The 21,436-nt window shown below is 41.5% G+C and overlaps 1 pseudogene; it reads right to left on the reverse strand.

The window, feature by feature from the left end:
- Nucleotides 1–9,142: 9,142 nt before the first annotated feature.
- LOC120029441 lies at nucleotides 9,143–18,176 on the reverse strand (annotated as a pseudogene).
- Nucleotides 18,177–21,436: the final 3,260 nt, after the last annotated feature.

Consider the following 21,436-nt stretch of genomic DNA (forward strand, 5'->3'; position numbering starts at 1 on the left):
ACCTTGTAATGGGCATGCATCTGTCCTATGTCCCACTGTTCAGCAGTCTGATGGCTGATGGAATGAAACTCGCCAGGCTTATATTATTGCTTAACAGTGGGGCCCTTAATCTCTTTCCTCAGGGCAGCAGCTCAAACATTGGGCAAGATTGTGTGTGGGTTCCTCTATGACGCACTTGGCTTTGATCGCACTACGCAGCCAAGGGCACCAATGTGTGTACTTAAGTGTCTCCCACCGCCTTACAAACATTTGTGTGAATGTGGCTAATTATCAGCAATTGGTTTGGGAAGAGGATATCACAAGATTAGTGAGCTCTGTGTTTACAGTTCATATTATTAGACTACCAGCATTTCCTTACCAAGTGCATACCGGACAGCTCTTATGTGGACAGGTTGCGTCATTAGGTTTTAGGTGACAAGTCCTGTCCAGTGGTATTTGGCTATTGGGAGTTGATGTCAGTGGTTCAAGTGTTGTGAATGCCCTGAGTAATTTGTATCCTGAGTGTGATCAGTACGTTTAGGAGTACCAGACACCACATGCATTTTGCAACTGTCCATGTTTCAATTGTCTCGTGAATTTAAGTGAAAAATCATATCTACTCTAATCTTGTTTTACAATCTGGTTAAGTGTTGCCAACATCTGCTTGGACTGTTTACATAAATCACATCCAATCCAATCTCACAAATGAGAGAACACAACCACATCCAGAACAGAACAAGTGAATAGAGCCCTCTAACGATGACAAACCTTAATCCTACTTCTCCCTACAACCCCCACACCACATGATGCTGGCATGTTGATTAAATCGGAGGTCAATCTTGTGATCAAATTGCCTAGGCTAACTAAACCGAGACGCTGTCAAAATGGCACCAGGGTTTTATTGAGGTTACGCAATATATAGGACATGCAGTGAGAAATTAGTCCAACATTTTGTATTTATAGTCGAAGAGTGTTCACAGACAGGACATTGTTTATGCTTGCAACAAATGTATCAAATACGTTTTATGGTTGGAACATAGGGTCGGTCGCGCGTGGTTTACTATAGCGCTGGGGAAACATTATTCGTTATCATTCAGACAGCGCAATTTATTGACAATTTTCACAAAGATATTACGACTATTTCGCTTCTTCTTACCGTTGTAATCAAATGTAGGAACAGTGAAGGGGTCCTCTAGCAGAGCTTTGAAAATCTCCGGAATCTCTGAAGACATCTTTTCTAAAAGTTTTTAAAGATCTCCTGGTCTGACTATCAATTAAAAACTGGAGCAGATATGATATTGACAAGATTTATCAACGCTTCCAAATTCAACAGCAGAAAAAGTAGCCACATGTAAAACGAGATTGAAATTTTTACGAAATTGTAAACCTCGTTTTTATGACCACAAGGTTTGTATCCCGTCCCTTAACGTTTTTTCCCCATGATGCCTAGCTGATCTAGCCAATCACTGCTAGAAACCTACGGAAAGAGTCGTGATAGGTTTCTCCTGTTGTCCGACAAAATAGGGAAAGCCAATCGGAAGCGTTTACAGTATTACCTAAGAAACCAAAATACGTTGTTACGAAATAAGTCTACGTGCTCGGCAACAAAATAAACGAATTAGTTGCCTCTTACCGTTTGTCTTTCCTAAATAGGTCACTGATCTATAGATATGTAAACGGTAAATTATATTGGCTATCGGATTGTTATCTGCACAGAAAATAGGATTATGCAGAGGATTATGGGGCATAGCATTTTTGTGTGTGTGTGTGTGGGGGGGGGCTTGCCTGTTTTGCATTAATACATGTCACATATCAGTTTGCAAACAATGTAAAAAATTATATATATATCATTGAGTTAATAAAGCTACATACAAACATTGTCTCTTTTTTGTTTTCTTGAGTATGGTAGCTCCAAAATGCAGGTGTTTCAGCCAAGTTTACTGCTTTCTGTGGTGGGGCAAACCAGCAGAAAATACAGAGCGTTGCGCTGTGATTGGCTCAGTGTTCGGTCACTCATGGGGACAGTACATCACCCCCAAGGGGGGATATCAAAAATTCTAGCCCCTTGGATGCCGCCATAGAGTTACATTACAAGTGCCCATCCAAGAAGGCTCAAGGTCATTGGCCACAGATACAATTATGTTAAATCACGTTATATGTACAGTAGCATTGATTGGACTGATCATGTCAACATACTTTCAAAATCTTAGTTAGCAGTCATCATCACGAATCAAGTCGACAATCTACTCACAAATCCTTTTTAATCCTTGTCATATGAAGAGAAATAATGAAGAGAAATTATAGATAAAACGGATTGGTGCTCATCGGCCATTAGCCATAAACATTACACAACAAGTTGGAAATAGCAAATTCAACAATGAGTGGTTTGGAAAGAATCAGTGACAGTGGCTGTGTGGTCTCAAATCTGGGATTAAGGAGCTTTTTTCCAAGTTTAAAATGATAATTATTCAACATTGGCCATGTCAATGAAGCATGATTTGTGCCGCACTCAAAACAACTTAACTCGAAACTGCGGAAACTTGACTTCAGTGAGTTCAGGACAACTGGGAAGTCGGGAATAAACAAGCTCCGACTGGGAAAATACGTTTTGAACGGTCATCCAACTCAAAATTGTAAACCCGGCCTCCAGTTGTTTTGAAAGCACAATAAATCCAGAGAATGCCAGACTTTGATGAGAGAATTTGCCCACGAAGGACCGCCACGCCACCTTCATGCTCAAATGAATCCAAAAATGTATTGTATGCTGCTGCATAAATTATGTAATATGCCAGGGAGATAAGTATACTAGAGCTAAGAAAGTAATACGAAGTGTATGTTGTGTCGTAAGATGTTAGTAGCCCACGTGCCTCACCCTAATCATTTGGTATACTTACCCCTCTTAATTTTGCCTACTGTTCTTACTTGGTGGTGCACATGTAGCCTATAACCTGTTTTCGAGAAATGTAATCATCGAATATTGTAAGAGCTTTCATTGTCTGCTTATATGGCCCCTTTATTTATCCTACGGTTCTGACTTGGTGTACAGGGAGAACACTAAGAACTGCCCATGTTCTGAATTCTGTCGCTGTACATTGCAAAAGTCCTAGCTCCTCATTAATGTCTTAATCGAAATTAAGGATTGCCACTGATCCACTTGTCGCCCCCTTATGTCATAGTTTGTACATCTCAATTGTCAGTAGAAACCACATTTGTTTAAGCGAGTCAGCTATATCAGCTATGTTTTTTTTAAAGGCCTTAAATGAGGCCGAATTAACTGTTTCGCTGCCAGACAAGGCGCTGCTGATAGCCAGCTTTATGTAGGCCCTAACAGTTTGTGGGCACCGTTTGTCACCATTAATAGTTCAATTAATGTATTTTTTGTGTTGTGGCTTTGCTGGCATGCATCCCACTTGTATTCTTTTTGCCCCACCAAGATTTACATGCTAAAATCGCCACTGGTCCAGACCCATCAGAGTATGTGAGCGGAGTTGAGCGGTTGGAAATCACGCTCACCGTTCCGGCGCTCTATGTCCTTTCCTTTTGCTACGCTAAAAACCGCTCCATTCTCACAGGGAATCTATTTTGTGACTACCTGGACCTACTAATTGGTTTTTAAGTATTGAAACCAAACCACGTGGATTTGAATGAAAAGTTTTGAATAAACATGAAAAGGTGAATGTACTGTAAGAAGCGAACATCATTTCAAATAGGCTACATGTCATATTAAACAGAACATAAACACTAAATAGGGAGCCTAAGAAGGAACGAAAATTAATTTCGGCTATATTAATTTAAATTATTTCAAGGCTATAGCCTACAAATAAATACATTGTGAAGCATTTGCGAGTGCGACACAATAGGCTTGTAAGGACATAAAGCGCGCAGCATTTAAACACATATGTTGTATTAATGTATTAAATCATTATAGTCTATAAATTGCGCAAATAGGCTGTGACTTAGAATTAAATACAAATTAAACGAAAAATGACTTATTAGTGCGATGGTGCCTGTATAGCCGGCCAGTAGCGGAGAATATCCTCTCCACACTTGCAGAGCCAGGATGCTAAACACCCTTTTGGCCACTCGTGCCAGGCTGGGCAGAGATGCAGAGATGCAGTTGTTTTCAGATTTTTCTATTGGTAAGGTAAACGATTTTTTGGCAAAAAAACGAAATCAAAACAGAAAACTCCTTTAACGTGGGAATATGCCAGGTCTATTGGGCCAAAATCAATGGCCTATTGTATAGATACTAGAACGAAAATGAACTAAACGTTTAAAATATCTGATACTTAGTCATCTACCCACCTCATTCATTTCTTTTAGCATGTCCACATAGTAGCCAAGTAAACCATCATCATTTTGGTATAAGAGTCTTTTCAGATTCCACAACGATTCTTTAGTTGTGGATATCACTGCACTCCCTCCCTTGCGCTTGGTCCTCATCTCTGTAAGTCAACTTGATTCATAACATGTGTTTATCAGTTTCTTTATGAAAACATATAGCTAACTCCAAGACAGCAGCTAAAGGAAGAGTCTATTAGCAGCACACAAGTAGACTACAAATGCATGCTGGGGCGGGCATGCCCTGAGACCGTGGAGCGCCAATGAAGCGAAATATGAGCGGGAGAGAAGCCTGATGCTCCAGCCTTTGGGAATCTCGCTCCAGTCAAATTGGGCATGCTAGATCTCATGCATCTCTTTCGGCTGGCACACTGTCCTATCTTGGGCACATGTAAAACACTTTTCACTTCAGTCAACATCAGCCACGTTATAGGAGTAGTCATAACCATGGAGACCTCTTGCAAGGTCATACTTCTAGGCTGGGATCTGAGTGGGTTAGAATCCTAGGATCATTGTAGATCCAGTACATCAGTTTTTTTTGGGTTTCAGCGTTGACGTTGCCCACCAGTAATAGCAGAGGTGCATAAAGATAGCGGCCCCCATGCACTTACCACAAATTCCTCGTTTTGCTGAGGTACATTGCTTAGGTATTGTAGCCTACATTGCGCTACTTTATTTTTTAAGCACAGTATAAATGATCCCAATTTAAAAAAACAAAAGGGTAGATTGTGCTGATTTATTTGCACATTGTAAACTATGGCGCGAGACATGGTTCATACTCAGTCGATAATGCTAAAAGAAAATCAAGTAATATCTGAATTCTACCATCTTTATGCACGTTCGCCATTAGAATCTCATATAACCACTGGAAGCCTATTGAGTCCAATAAAACAAATCAAACAGAGAAGTAAAGACACATTTCGAATTATCATTTAGGTCAATATTCTTGCTGTGTCCAAACTTAAATATTCAAATTCATACTTTCAATATACTGTTAAAGCTGCAATATGTAACTTTGTGGGCGTCCCAACCAAATTCACATAGAAATGTGAGTTATAGATCTGTCATTATCATTGAAAGCAGGTCTAAAATATGCATCAGATCTGTTCTGTGTGTACTATTTCTATGCTTCCCGTTCTTTACTTTCGGTTTTTTAAACCAGCTTAAAACAGCTGAAAATATATACTTTTTTTTATATTGAAAAGATATTTCACAGTGGTTTAGATGGTCACAAAATGAAATTAGGCTAACTATTATAATTTTAGCAACCAATAAATGGCGGAGAGAATTCTGCATACTACACCTTTAAATTAATTTATGGGGTGGGGTGAATAAGAAAATCAAAGTCACACCATTTCTCTAAAACAGTCTCTGTTTATTGTTAAACACTTGAGAGATTTGGTCCACTTGTGGTCATAATTCACTTCAAACCAGGGTGAGAAAAGGTCAAAACTAAGACAAACAAAACAACAAATGTAAAAATACAGTACAAAAAGAGGCCTTGTTTTTTTTCACTTCTTATAATCCTGGTTCCTATTCCATGTTGTTGAAAATAATCCATAACTGATATCAGCAAATTGTGTGTGTGGATATGGGTGTGCATGTCAATTCACACTTATTTTTCTTCTTTTAATACAGGGAAAATGGTGTGAACTGAGGTTTACAAGCACGTATTTGGACTTCTACTTGAAAAGATTAACAGGAAAAAACAAAAAAACATCTGACTATGCTTTTTGGGGTCAAAGCCACTTCTTAAACCAAGACAAATGAGTCAGTCATGATCAAATGCAGTTCTCTCTGGTGGGTATTGATACTATCAGGTCAGACCACTGTTCTATTCCTCCAATCCTCTCTAAGCACAAGGCCAGACACATTATTATTAACCATTCTGATATAAACATTTGTTAACAAACATGAGTTTTTATTTTATTTATTATGGCTGTTTATTGAACACTTCTAAAGATAGCGGTCAGAGGTGACAAGCCACTTGTCCTCTGCAGCAGAGGTAACTATGGGTCTTCCTTTCCTGTGGCGGTCCTCATGAGAGCCAGTTCCATCCTAGCACTTGGTTTTTGCGACTGCACTTGAAGAAACTTTCAAAGTTCTTCAAATTTTCCAGATTGACTGACCTTCATGTCTTAAAGTAATGATGGACTGTCGTTTCTCTTTGCCTATGAGCTGTTCTTGTCATAATATGGACTTGGTCTTTTACCAAATAGGGCTATCTTCTGTATACCACCCCTACCTTGTCACAACACAACTGATTGGCTCAAACGCATTGAGGAAAGAAATTCCACAAATGTACTTTTCACAATGCACACCTGTTAATTGAAATGCACTCCAGATGAGAGAATGCCAAGAGTGTGCAAAGTTGTCATCAAGGCAAAGGGTGGCTACTGAAGAATCTCCAATATATTCTGATTTGTTTAACACTGTTTTGGTTACTACATGACCATTCATCGAGCAAGTGACCTTGGATATGTCCTGTTTTTAATTGAACCTTGTGATTTTAATTGAAAGCCAACATTTATAGTAACACAAACCCACATTCCTGGATATCACAACATTTCATAGTTGTGAGGTCTTCACTACTATTCTACAAAGTAGAAAATAGTAAGAATAAAAGAAAAACCCTGTAATGAGTAGGTGTGTCCAAACTTTTGAATGCTACTGTATGTATGCATGTACCACTTTGAGCCTGTAATAGAACCGGTACTGTATGTATGCATGTACCACTTTGAGCCTGTAATAGAACCCACAAATGCTGATGCTCCAGATACTCAACTAGTCTAAAGAAGGCCAGTTTTATTGCTTATTTAATCAGAACAACAGTTTTCAGCTCTGCTAACATAATTGCAAAAGAGTTTTCTAATGTTCAATGAGCCTTTTAAAATGACAAACTTGGATTAGCTAACAACGTGACATTAGAACACAGGAGTGATGGTTGCTGATAATGGGCCTCTGTACACCTATGTAGATATTCCATTTTAAAAAATCTGACGTTTCCAACTACAATAGTCATTTACAATATTAACAATGTCTACACATGTCTTACATGTCTTCTGGTCAATTTGATGTTATTTTAAAACTGGACCAAAAAAAGTGCTTTTCTTTCAAAAACAAGGACATAACTAAGTGACCCCAAACTTTTGAAATAAACTCAGCAAAAAAAGAAACGTCCCTTTTTGATCGTCCTCGCAGTGGCAGACCATGTGTAACAACACCTGCACAGGATCGGTACATCCAAACATCACACCTGCGGGACAGGTACAGGATGGAAACTGCCAAGGTTACACCAGGAACGCACAATCCCTTCATCAGTGCTCAGACTGTCCGCAATAGGTTGAGAGGCTGGACTGAGGGCTTGTAGGCCTGTTGTAAGGCAGGTCCTCACCAGACATCACAGGCAACAACGTTGCCTATGGGCACAAACCAACCGTCGCTGGACCAGACAGAACTGGCAAAAAGTGCTCTTCACTGACGAGTCGCGGTTTTGTCTCACCAGGGGTGATGGTCGGATTTGTGTTTATTATCGAAGGAATGAGCATTACACCGAGGCCTGTACTCTGGAGTGGGATCGATTTGGAGGTGGAGGGTCCGTCATGGTCTGGGGCAGTGTGCCACAGCATCATCGGACTGAGCTTGTTGTCATTGCAGGCAATCTCAATGCTGTGCGTTACAGGGAAGACATCCTCCTCCCTCATGTGGTATCCTTCCTGGAGGCTCATCCTGACATGACCCTCCAGCATGACAATGCCACCAGCCATACTGCTCGTTCTGTGCGTGATTTCCTGCAAGACAGGAATGTCAGTGTTCTGCCATGGCCAGCGAAGAGCCGGGATCTCAATCCCATTAAGCACGTCTGGGACCTGTTGGATCGGAGGTGAGGGCTAGGGCCATTCCCCCCAGAAATGTCCGGGAACTTCCAGGTGCCTTGGTGGAAGAGTGGGGTAACATCTCACAGCAAGAACTGGCAAATCTGGTGCAGTCCATGAGGAGGAGATGCACTGCAGTACTTAATGCAGCTGGTGGCCACACCAGATAGACTGTTACTTTTGATTTTGACCCTGTCCCCTTTTTTCAGGGACACATTATTCAATTTCTGTTAGTCACATGTCTGTGGAACTTGTTCAGTTTACATCTCAGTTGTTGAATCTTATGTTCATACAAATATTTACACGTTAAGTTTGCTGAAAATAAACGCAGTTGACAGTTAGAGGACATTTCTTTTTTTTTGCTTAGTTTATATGGGACATTCTTGGGCTCGGGTAATATTGCAGCCCCTCTGACTTTTTATATTATATTTCAAGTATTGGGTCACCAAAATAAAAATGTTAAAAGATTATGTATATAAATTGAAAATGTCCAGTATAATGAATTGAAATAAATATAGCATTAATTTTAACTTAGTCAGTTAAAAAATATGATTTTTTTTTTTAAATAATTAAGAATTGTGCCATGTACCCCAGGCGTTTCACTTAATTTTTACTTGGGAAATTAATATTAAAATGTGCACATAATTAATCACTTTTGCCATTAATGCAAACATATGTGTTCTTTTGTTGAGTAAGTATTTACCAAATAAATGCATGATTATTGATTCAAATCACACAATTTAGGTCTGTCCGTCAGTCTACACTCAACTCCGTCACGCCTACCAAACTCTGCCTATAAAAAAAATGGTCAGTCCACCCTTATGTGCCATCATTAACAGGAACTGACACCATTCAACAATTTTCGACTGCATGGTACAGAAACAGGCAAGTAATCACATCCTTTTATATCTGTATTTTTATTTATTTTTTAAAGTCAGGTGGGGATCGCCAACCTGAACAACTCAACCCCATTACATTAAATAAACATGGAAAACTAGTACCTATCAAAATTATATTTTAACCCATAAAAATATACAATTTATTAATTTCATGCACACAATGTGGTCTCCTGTCCTTCACATGAGAAGCAGAGGCCATTTTGAGCCAAAAACCATCACGTTTCATTGTAACGGGGTTGTAAACCTGTGACAGGGTTGAGTAACTTACTGCATCTAAACAAATGAATTAATCAATATATTATACATGGTTTATATTTATATACTTATAAAACATGCTGTAATGTGTTCAATGTGAGGCAGGTATCCTAGTGGTAGGAGAGTTGGGCAAGACTCTCAACTTCAGTTGTTCCTTTAAGTCGCTCTAGAGCCTAAATTACTCAAGGATTATAGTGTAGACATGTATATATTCTAAGAATCTTTGATTTAACGTTATCCATTGAAACATCTAGGGAATGATGGCACCCACATCAGCAGCAGAAAGACAAAGGCAGTGTCGAAAAAAGGGAACAATACCTTGAGAAAAAGCGTCAAAGGAAAATAAATGTTGAAGCAGGGAAAAAGAAAAATATCAGTGATTTAAGTGAGAGACCAGCGTCAGAAGCGTAAACAGTGGAGAAAAGCATACAAAAGAAGCAAGGAGAGGAAAGGAGCACTGAGGAACTTGACCACTCCTCCACAAAGTCCAGATGTTGAACATGCGATGGAGATGATGCCAAACTCGATAAAAGCGGTGCCCTCCACCATGAGAATACACCAGGTCATCACCCTTGTTCAACAAAGAAGGACCTAAACTGTGCATGGTTTAACACACAGCACTTCAGTTTCAGGCAGAAGGTCCTGGCTGCTCCAGAACAGCCAGCCAATGAGGAAAATCCACAACCTGTGGATGAAATCCAGTGTGGGAAAATGTTGGAAAATCCACTTGGAAAATGTTCCTACAGTTTGATGACACGCTGAACTTTTCTGATGAAACCTGTTGAATATGATTAATTACCCTAATGCCTGATGTGTTTTTATATGTTACCATATTTACTGCAGTTCGGGTAATAAAACCCAGATTATTCTAACTATATCTAATGCCCTTATTACATGGTCCTCTATAGTCCTCCAATGTCAATGCCATATTATGAAACACTGTTCCATTCTGAGCCTGCTCAGTGCATACGTATGTGAATGCGTGTACATGTCAGTGCTGGCCACAGGTTGGGCTGCCTGGCTTGCTTATGTAACCAAAAGACTGCTATTCAATTTCTATCAATAAAGGGGAGGATAGGTGGGGTAGGGGTTCATTTTAAATGTTATATAAGATTTGTCTTGTGTATTCCGAATACATTCCACAACCATTTGATGGCTTTCTCATTATGGCATTGACTGGCTTTACATTCATAGTCCTCTACCAATATGGCAGACAAATAGAGTGAAGCACTAACTACCATGGACAAACAAAATGGCGTACTCACAATTTCTGTCCTATTTCACTCTCCATCTTTCTACGTTCCTACAAGGAAAGGAGGGTAGGATTTGGTTGAAGAGGTTTGTCCCTAGCAATATATATAGGGGGCTTATTTGTAAGGCTGAGTGACTGCCCAGTTTCACCCCCTTAGACACCTCTTCCCCAGAGCTAAACAACCTGAACACGTTCTGTGCATTTCTCTACCTCATTTCTGAACAGCTGAAATAAAAACCCTGCAGCGATTTGAAGGAACATTTCAAAAATATATATATTTTGTAGCCTAATTTGTTAAGCGATCGCGAAGAGGCATCAAGAGAATTCGCCCATGCAGCCACTCCGTATTTGTAAAGGGGCGACTTTTAGGGCTGTAATATAGGGGAAGGGCAGACACGTCCAGTACAGTGACATCTGCAGCGTGCTAGAAATGCAATGAGGTTCAGATTGAAGTTAATAACAGCCAAACCTTAGTCAAACCCCTCAGATTATGGACGCGCATTTTCTTATACATTACTTTCTGTGTGTGCGTCGCACAAGGCGGTGCCTGTTGCATCAGCAGTTTGTCGTACTGTAAGGGGAGTGTGTGTGTTTGCATTCAGACTCTCGTCACAGGTGGTAGGTACTGTAGCTGGTCTCTGGTGTAGTGGGAGCAGGGTCACTTATCCACAGCTCCAGGGCCAGCTCCTCCTCAGCCTGACAACACTCACATATCTCCTCCTTCTGACAACCTCCGCCCAGACTGACACACACAAAATGGTCTCTCCACATCCAACATCAGAAAAGGCTAGTATAGAAATATACCACTTGTTTTTAATCCTTAAGGAGTCTACTGACACAGCCGTGAATCAAATCTAAGTAACATAAAAAAATCCCCATCAAAATCCATCAGTTTAAGCTAGAGCTATCAGTTTTTTTGCACAGGCTGCGTCTCAATCCACTGTATCCGCCCATGTCGGCCTTGAGCATCTGCAGAAGATGGCCGAGCTATAGCCTTGTTTGTCAGACCATGAGGAATCTCACAAAAACCTATGTAGCGTCCGAACGGTTTGGCCTAGAAACTATTATTCCACTCTATGGAAAGGGGAGACTCTCACAAGTGTCGTCTGACGGTAACCCATACAAAAAGGAATGGAAGAAAGGAGGTAGTTGTGCCAACAAAAATAAGGGATTAAATGTGTCCCAAAAAACTTTAATATTTCCTGAGCTTTCTCATATCTCCTAGATATAGGACATGCACTTCAAAACCTTATGATTTATTTTTTGACTGTCTTTTTTGCTATTTATGAATGTGTTACTCAATGTATTTATATGGGCTATAGTAGTAAAGGCCAAATTCTATATTTGATCAAATCCTGTATTTTTATTTTTGGGGGATCCCTAAAGGGGTCGTAAAATTCCAAATCAAATAGCTAATGACCATCTTAAAATAGTTCCATGTTACCTTAGTACCCCACCCCCCCTATGACTTAAGCCACTCACCAATGACTCAGTGTAATCTGTCGGCATGGAAACCCATTTCTCCTCCAGAGGCAGGGCCATAAGGCTTGCATCAGTGAGTCTATTCTGACTGGTCAGCCTGAGCCACATGTCATACATCTGCTGCATGTCCCTCACTGTGGACAGGAGGGGACAGGGATTAGCGTCGCAAACAAATACACTGTAAATACATTATTTGTTTGGCCATGACATACACAAAAATAGGAAAATAATGAGGAAAAGCAACAAAGACAGAATCTTACAGCTGTTTTTCTTCATGTACATCCAGACGTCCCTCTCTTCCAGACTGTGGGCGAAGGAACAGTTCCCGATGTCAGTGGCACTTCTTCTGCTTCATCACATGGACACACATCTAGGGAGACTGCTTTATTACTGCACTGCATGTCCTGATTGTATATTTTCCTGTGATTTTATTTGACAATCCTTATAATCGGATGTCAAAACACAATTGAAACGGATGCTGACATACTGGCCCTTCTTTACAGAAACCCTTTTCCTTCACAAGTAGTAGCAAGACAGATAGCTAACCTACTGTGGAACAAAGGCCAAGCTGCCTATAGATGTAAAGACGAGAGGAGGAGAGCTGTAAACAACATCAGCTGTATTCAGCATGTGAGAGGTCTGCTGGAAATGATTGCCTGATTGGAGAGATTAAAACAGACCCCGAGGGGAGGGAGGGATGGAGAAAATTAGTAGAGAGGGGTGGCTCAGTTCATACTTATGTGGGTGTGACTGTGTATGAGAGAGGGGAAGGGAGAAAAGAGTGAGTGATGGAGGGATAGAGAAGGGGGATGGACTTACGTCATACTGCTGTGGGTATGCACGGGAGAAGGGAAGCGGCCGCACAACGACCCACTTCTTTTTCTCAAAAGACTTCATCAGCAATAGCCAATGCTCCTTAGTCCAGCTGGAGAGAGGGGGAAAGGGGATGACAGATGAGGAAGAGAGATGAGAGATGGGCGGGAGAAAGAGGGAGAAAAGAACATGACTATGGACTACAATCATCAAGTTAGTGAAATTGACCATTCAGAACAAGGTATTATGCATTTCTATAGAGTTAATCCTTTAATGGGCCTATTTCTTTAACATTCCTTTTATCCTATTAATTATCAGTTCAGGCCTGGTCATGAAACAAATGGTAGCCCCTGCAGCCTCATATTGACACGAGAACTTCAGCACTTACCATGAGTGCAGATGTCAGTTTGATATAGTCTCTCACCTGTCGTGCAGTACTTGAGGGCCTTGTCTGGTTCGTGGACCTGTCCATCCCTCCAGCACTGGCCACAAACAAACTTCATCTTCAGTTTTAACCCCCTGCCATCCCCTCCACCCCTGAGGTTGTCTCCCCCTATTCCCCCCACCCCTCCACTACAGCTCTGGTGTGTGACGTGCACAGGCTGAGAGCATGAGTGAGAGAGATTTTGTAAATCAGGCCCTTAAAACAATAACCCAAATTATGTATTAGGAGACAAGGGCATCGTGCCCATCTCATGCTCACCTTCTGTTTCTGAGCATTTTGCTCTAGCCTGTACCATTGCCTCTTGGACTTCTGTACCATCTCTTCATGGGTGATACCTGGGAGAGAGAGGGAAGTTAAGACACACAAAGTAACAGATGATAGCGTGAACTTTGGTTATTTTGCTGCAATCCTTCATGGAGTGTGTCTGTGTGTGCAGCCATGCTTGCAAACAAATGAGTACTTCTGTACCGGTGTCCTGCTGCTGCATCCAGTACTTGAGTTCTATGACGGAGTGGGCAAAGGAGCAGCTGTCCTCGCGCTGGCAGCCGTAACGCACCTCGTGGCGACATATGTCAAACTGGCAGAGGGGGTGCAGCAGGCGCACCTTACTATAGCGCACGTTGGCAGAACACACCACATGCACTAGGCACCTGAGAAAACAGGGATGAGAGAGGGGGGAGAGATGGAGGAGGAGAGAGAAGGAGAGGGCAGAAGGGGACAGGGTGCAAATAGCTGACTTGAATATTGTCTGAGGGAAATTGGATTTAGAATCCATTATACCAAGACAAAGTGCTTACTTGGATCTGATACAATGAAGGACAGAAAGAGGACGACGGAAAAGTACAGAAAGGTCTTGGAGACTCACTTGTTATCATCAAAGGGATGCCGGGCAGTGGGGTTTGAGCAGACAGCCAAGTTCTCTTTGCTGCGCTTGCTGATGATGCGAGGCTTACTGTCAAAACATTCCTGCAGAGAGGGAGAGAGAGCGAAACGGAGTGTGTGTGTACATACAGAATACTGCAAAGTTCACCATGTGGAGGTCTATGTGCATCACACCCTACCTCACAGAGGAACATGAACATGCCCATGTGCAGCTGCAGCAGGCGTGTGACGCTAAGTGCCCGTCTCTCAGTGCTGCCCAGCGGGTCAAACAGCAGCTTCCTTCTCAGAGCTCCCTTCCTCTCCTGGGTCCACAGGTCTATTTCCTCCTGGCAGTAGGCAAACGTGCAGTTCTCCCGTACTGGCATTCCTTGCCCTCCTGGACCTCTTCAGGGAGACAGAGGAGGAGCAGGAAAGAGGTATGAGGTAGAGAGTACATAATATTTACTATCACTGATGGCAAATTCTGTTTAAGCAACATTAAAACTACTGCCAGCACTTCTGTGATTATTTTAGTAAGAGAACATGCATGTGCTGGTGACACTGTCTCTGATTTATTTAGAATTCAAGGCACACTTCACCAGCATGGCTACCACAGCATTCTGCAGCGATACGCCATCCCATCTGGTTTGCGTTTAGTGGGACTATCATTTGTTTTTCAACAGAACAATGACCCAAAACACACCTCCAGGCTGTGTAAGGGTTATTTGACCAAGGAGAGGGCTGGAGTGCTGCATCAGATGACCTGGCCTCCACAATCATCCGACCTCAACCCAAACCAATTGAGATGGTTTGTAATGAGTTGAACGGCAGAGTGAAGAAAAAGCAGCCAACAAGTGCTCAGCATGTGGGAACTCCTTCAAGACTGTTGGAAAAGCATTCCAGGTGAAGCTGGTTGAGAGAATGCCAAGAGTGTGCAAAACTGTCATCAAGGCAAAGGGTGGCTACTTTGAAGAATCTCAAATTTAAAATGTATTTTGATTTCTTTCACACTTTTTTGGTTACTACATGATTCCATATGTGTTATTTCATTGTTTTGATGTCTTCACTATTATTCTACAATGTAGAAAATAGTACAAATAAAGAAAAACCCTGCAATGAGTAGGTGTTCTAAAACTTTTGAGACCTGTACTGTACGTACCTTTGCAGAGCACAAAGGCCCCCAGGAAGTTATTTCTGGTGGGGCGAGGCCTGACCCTGTTCCAGGTGGGATCTTCTTTGTTCTTGAAGCGAGACAGCAGCAGGTCCCTCTTACAGCGGTGAGCCGCTTCCGCCTGGTACTGGTAGTCCATATCCCGCAAACCTGCAGAGAGAAGAGTAGGGGGACTTACCATTCAATTCATTTTTATTCAAAATACTTTATTCATCCCACAAGGTGCAATTATGCAGACATTGACTTAACAGACAACATTGACTTAAAACTGCTTAGTATAAAATAAATCCTCAACGTAACATATTCTGGAGTGGTAAGAGAATGGTCAAGGTAGCCACTGCTTAGTATAAAATAAATCCTCAACGTAACATATTCTGGAGGGGTAAGAGAATGGTCAAGGTAGCCTTGTACCTATTCGGTTGAAACAGGCATTGCAAGCCTGTCTGAACTCGTGGGTGGCAGCCAGTGGGTTTCGGGAGAGCAGAGTACCTGCTGGAACGTTCTGAGGGGTGTAGACAAAGACAAACCAATCTATCACCAGATTTAAAAATACATTGTCTTCGTTATGAAAAACCACAATTTACATGGTGTTATCAGAACAAGGAATATCCCAAAAGCATAAATAACAACAATAGAATAAATGCAATCTGGGATTAAAAAAAAAACAAGTATAGTATGGAGTATAAAGTATAGAGTATAAAGTATAGAGACATCCATGTTGTGATAAACTCAGAAGACAGGAGAAAGAAGTTGAGAGTATCGATCAGAGTGTTCAGGCGTTATGCCGCTGTCTTACTGTGTGAGGGGAGCTGTGTTTGTAGATCCCAGGGATGAAGCTGTGAGAAATTCTTCCCCCTGGGGAACAGAACTGCAACACAAGGACACAAGGATATCAGACACCATGTGGCCATACAGCAGTGCCGCTGACACGGACTAGCTTCAACAACAACTAACGCATTCCCCAAGGACTGTTCAGGGTCACTGGGCAGTTCCGGGAAGGTTTAAGTAACAGCTGACGCAGGTTTAAACTGTATGGTTGCAAAATAAGACTGGATAGTGGCAAAAAAAAAGAAAAAAAGAAGCCTGCTACAATGGCTTTGCTGTTTTAAATATAATTGACATCACCAAACACACACCCGGACGCATACACCTTGTTCATATGTCTCATCCACTCACCAGGCAAGGTGTACTCAGCGAGGGAGTCCAGCCCTCCAATTCCAGATCCTCGTTTGCCCTCTGTGTCCCTAGCCTCCTGGGAAAAGGCCCCCAGGGCATCCAGCGCCTGTGTGGAGGTCTGGTCCCTCTGGCCCAGCGAAGGGCTCCAGGACGGACATCTGGCTGACAGTGAAGCTGAAAAAGACAGTGGGTAGCTGGAGCGAGGGGGCGGAGAGGCTGGAGGAGTATGGAGGGTGCAGGCCCACAGCTGTGTTGGAGAGGATGGTGGGGATAGCGCCTTGGACTGGGCTCTGTGACTGAGGGAGAGAGACATATTATTGTAGATCTCCTTCTAGACCAGAAATGCATAGCTCTGTGCTCCATGTAAGGTACTTCAGTGGTGGAAATTAAACTACTAAAATGTGCAACCCGTCAGGCAGTAGTGGAAAAAGTATGCAAATGTCATACATGAGTAAAAGTAAAGATACCTTAATATAAAATGACTCAAGTAAAAAAGTCACTCATTAAAATACTACTTGAGTAAAAGTCTAAAAGTATGTGGTTTTAAATATACTTACGTATCAAAAGTAAATGGAATTGCTAAAATATACTTAAGTGTCAAAAGTAAAAGTTAATTTGTAATTCCTTATATTATGCAAACCAGGCGGCATATTTTCTTGTGGTTTTATTTTTTTTACGGATAGCCAGGGGCACACTCCAACACTCAGATATTAATTTACAAACTAAGCATTTGTGTTTAGTGAGTGCGCCAGATCAGAGGCAGTAGGGATGACCAGAAATGTTTTCTTGAAAGGGGGTGAATTTGAGCATTTTCCTGACAAACTGTAACAAGTACTTTTGGGTGTCAGGGAAAATGTATGGAGTAAAAAATACATTATTTTCTTTAGGAATGTAGTAAGTAAAAGTTGGCAAAAATTACACCACTACTTTACACCACTGCTGTCATGCAACTCCCGGAAATACTTTCTTAAATGTTCCTATATTCTAATGACTAATGTCTGTACCTCTTCTCTCATCAAATGTCTACTACCTATATTCTACTTACTAATGTCTGTACCTCCTCTCTCATCAAATGTATACTGGTCAACAGAGGGACGGTACAGCACGGTCAGCATCCTTCCTTGACGTGACCTTTGTAGCGACCCTCTCACCTCGCTGACTTTCTCGGAGATGCAGTCATCCCCCAAGCAGGCTGTCCAGATCGTCGGGGATCACGCTGCACTCCTCCATGTGCTCCGACACGGGAACAGAGTAGGGCATGGGGGGCAGGTCCGTACTGGGGCTATCTGATAGGTCAGCACAGGGCGTGGCCACTGGGCTCGAGGGGTCATCGCTGACAGGGATGGGTGTGGCCAGAGGGGCAGGGATACACTGGGCGTTGGATAGATCAACTGGGAGGGAGGAGAGGGATAAAGAAAAAAGAGGAAGATGAGATCAAGCCATGGAGAGAATGTAGAGAAGGGAATTTGAGAGAAACGCTAATGACAATGCCAAATAAATTGTTAAAGTTAAATGTTATGTTTTTCTGATGAGCTGACATACCTGATGCAATGTCAGTCAAAGATTCTGCCCATTGGAGGACATCTAAAATAAGAGACAAGGCTTGGTTAATCAAAACATTAACCATTCACCTGTAATAAGAAAATACCAATAACCACGTTTTCACCTACAGTTTTTATGCGAATAAAGTCATACCGTATAAATAAAAATCAAGACAGCTGTGATGGAAACAGAATGTTTTGGTAAAATGTTATAAATGAAGATAATTTGTTCATTCGTGATCTTTTTGTGTCGGTAAAATGAATGCGAAATGGCGGTGGAAACGCTTTTATGCAAAAATATTGATATAATAACCATAATATAGAAGTAAACTTGAAGTCCTCCCACTACGACTCGGGAAACCATGCAGTTAGGCTACATATTAAATAAGTTATGATGAACTTCACAGGGTGTTTAAAGCGCCCTTGATGCTCCTTTCCAATAAATATTGAGGCTCTTATTCTGGTGACATGATGATAGACGCAAAACGGCAGTCAAGTGTTTATTGTGCTGTCCTTGCAACATTATTTGAGCCATTTAGTTTACTTGTTTCTGACTGAAAAGTTGTTCCTGAAATCCCTAATTTGTTTAAGAAAAACATTCCCCATTGCCTCAACCCTTGCACTCTTTACGTGAATCATGTAAGCATTGCATGCAACCAACAGGGCCTGACCTTTAGCCGATCCTAATCACATCAATAAATTGGTTATAACAAACTCCGAACACAGTCATGTCAACAGCAAAATGGATGCGGAGGACGTGAAAAAGAAACAGGAAACGTGCAAAAAAATATATTGGTTGCTCCGGAGGAAAAGGGGAAGTCAGATCGGTGGAAGACCTTTGATTTAGTTGTGGAAACTACTGGAGATCCAGAAAAAGGAGGGTATAGGAGCACGCGTTGCGTGAGTATTATGTGTGCCAAACAGCTGCTGATAGATTACAATATACATTTTTTCTGACTAAACACTAAATAAATAAGTGTACCAGAGAGTCTGTTCCAATGGGAAAAAATACTTATAAAGCCTTTATTACACCAGACTAAAAACCGTTGTATGTATTCGTGATTTGTGGTTTATTATTGTTCAGGTTAATTATTCAAAGCTCCCTTTAATTTTAAGGCAAAAATGCTTGATTGCATTTCAAAGCATGAATGTCTTGTATGCTGTGTGATGGCAGGAAGGAATTAATGATTGATACAGTAGCCTATATATTGAAGTATAGGCATAATGAGTTGAGGTATTAAGACTAAACAAAACACGCTCTTAGGCCTACTGCTCGATGGTGGTTATACAACTCCTACTAATGATAACGGCACTATTTATTATAATGATCAAAATAATAATAACAACAACGAGACCAAGAAAAAGGAGGGTACAGGAGCAAGAACTGCATGCATATTATGTGTAAAAAACATGTGCTGTTAGATTACAATATTATTTTTCTGCCTGTTTGGAACAGTGCAAACAACATTAAATAAATAAGTAATACCAGTCTGTTGTAACAAAGAAAATAAAGGCTTAATGACAGCATTGCAAAGATTAAAAACAGCCAAATCTGTGAAATTGCTTTATATGACATTTTGCCGTTGCATGAGGCTTGTTGCTCACGGAATTAGTAGGCTATTAAACAAACAGTCAAACAGGCAACAGAAGCAGGATCTGTCTTATTTCTGCAGATATATATGGATGATTTATAAAGGCCAGGCACATTTAACAGTTAGGCTATTGATTATAGACTTAAATAAGTTGTGGTTTGCCCTCTCCTCAATTTTCTTAGACATTTAGGCTAAGCCCTATTGCATGGGACTAGTATTATTAGAGAATGTTGGTTATGTAATAATTACCCCAGAATGTCCTTATTCCAGAGGACGATTCGGACTGGATTCGTTTTTTCCAAACTGCCCAGTAATTCATAATTGATTCCCAATAAAGATTTACAGTTGACGGAGGCCTGGAGGTTCTTCTAGGCGTGAAGATATTTCAACAAGTCCAGACGCTAACAGTGCTACACTGTCAACTCGAGCTTGATTCCAAAGTTTCAAACCATACCATCTTTGGAATACAGTGCATTCGGAATGTATTCAGACCCCTTGACTTTATCCAAATTTTGTTACGTTTCAGCCTTATTCTAAAGCGGATTAAATTGTTTTTTCCCCCTCATCAATCTACACACAATACCCCATAATGACGAAGTAAAAATACGTTTTTAGACATTTCTGCAAAAAAACATCACATTTATCTAAGTATTCAGACCCTTAACGCAGTACTTAGTTGAAGCACCTTTAGCAGCGATTACAGGCTTGAATCTTCTTGGGTATGATGCTACAAGCTTGGCAAACCTGTATTTGGGGAGTTTCTCCCATTCTTCTCTGCAGATCCTCTCAAGCTCTGTCAGGTTGAATGGGAGCTTTGCAACACAGATATTTTCATGTCTCTCCAGAGACGTTAGATCGGGTTCAAGTCCTGGCTCTGGCTGGGCCACTCAAGGACATTCAGAGACTTGTCCCAAAGCCACTCCTGCATTGTCTTGGCTGTGTGCTTAGGGTTGTTGTCCTGTTGGAAGGTGAACCGTCGGCCTAGTCTGAGGTCCTGAGCGCTCTGTAGCAGGTTTTCATCAAGGATCTCTCTGTACTTTGCGCCGTTCATCTTTCCCTCGATCCTGACAAGTCTCTCAGTCCCTGCCGCCGAAAAACATGCCCACAGCATGATGCTGCCACCACCATGCTTCACCGTAGGGATGGTACAAGGCTTCTTCCAAACGTGAAGCTTGGCATTCAGGCCAAAGAGTTCAATCTTGGTTTCATCGGACCAGAGAACCTTGTTTCTCATGGTCAGAGTCCTTTCGGTGCCTTTTGGAAAACTTAAAGCGGGCTGTCATGTGCCTTTTACTGAGGAGTGCCTTCTGTCTGGACACTCTACCATAACGGCCTGATTGGTGGAGTGCTGCAGAGATGGTTGTCCTTCTGGAAGGTTCTCCCATCTCCACAGAGGAACTCTGGAGCTCTGTCTGCGTGACCAAGGCCCTTCTCCCCCGATTGCTCAGTTTGGCCAAGTGGCCAGCTCTAGGAAGAGTCTTGGTGGTTCAAATCTTCCATTTAAGAATGGAAGTCACTGTATTCTTGTGGACCTTCAATGCTGCAGAAATTTCATGGTACTCTTCCCCAGATCTGTGCCTCGACACAATCCTGTCTCGGAGCTCTACGGACAATTCCTGCAATCTCATGGCTTGGTTTTTGCTCTGACGTGAACTGTCAAACTGTGCCAAGTTATGTTTTGTGTGCCTTTTCAAAATCATGTCCAATAAATTGAATTTACCACAGATGGACTCCAATGAAGTTTTAGAAATATC

Source organism: Salvelinus namaycush, chromosome 35 (assembly GCF_016432855.1).
Source record: "Salvelinus namaycush isolate Seneca chromosome 35, SaNama_1.0, whole genome shotgun sequence".
NCBI classification, from domain to species: Eukaryota; Metazoa; Chordata; class Actinopteri; order Salmoniformes; family Salmonidae; genus Salvelinus; species Salvelinus namaycush.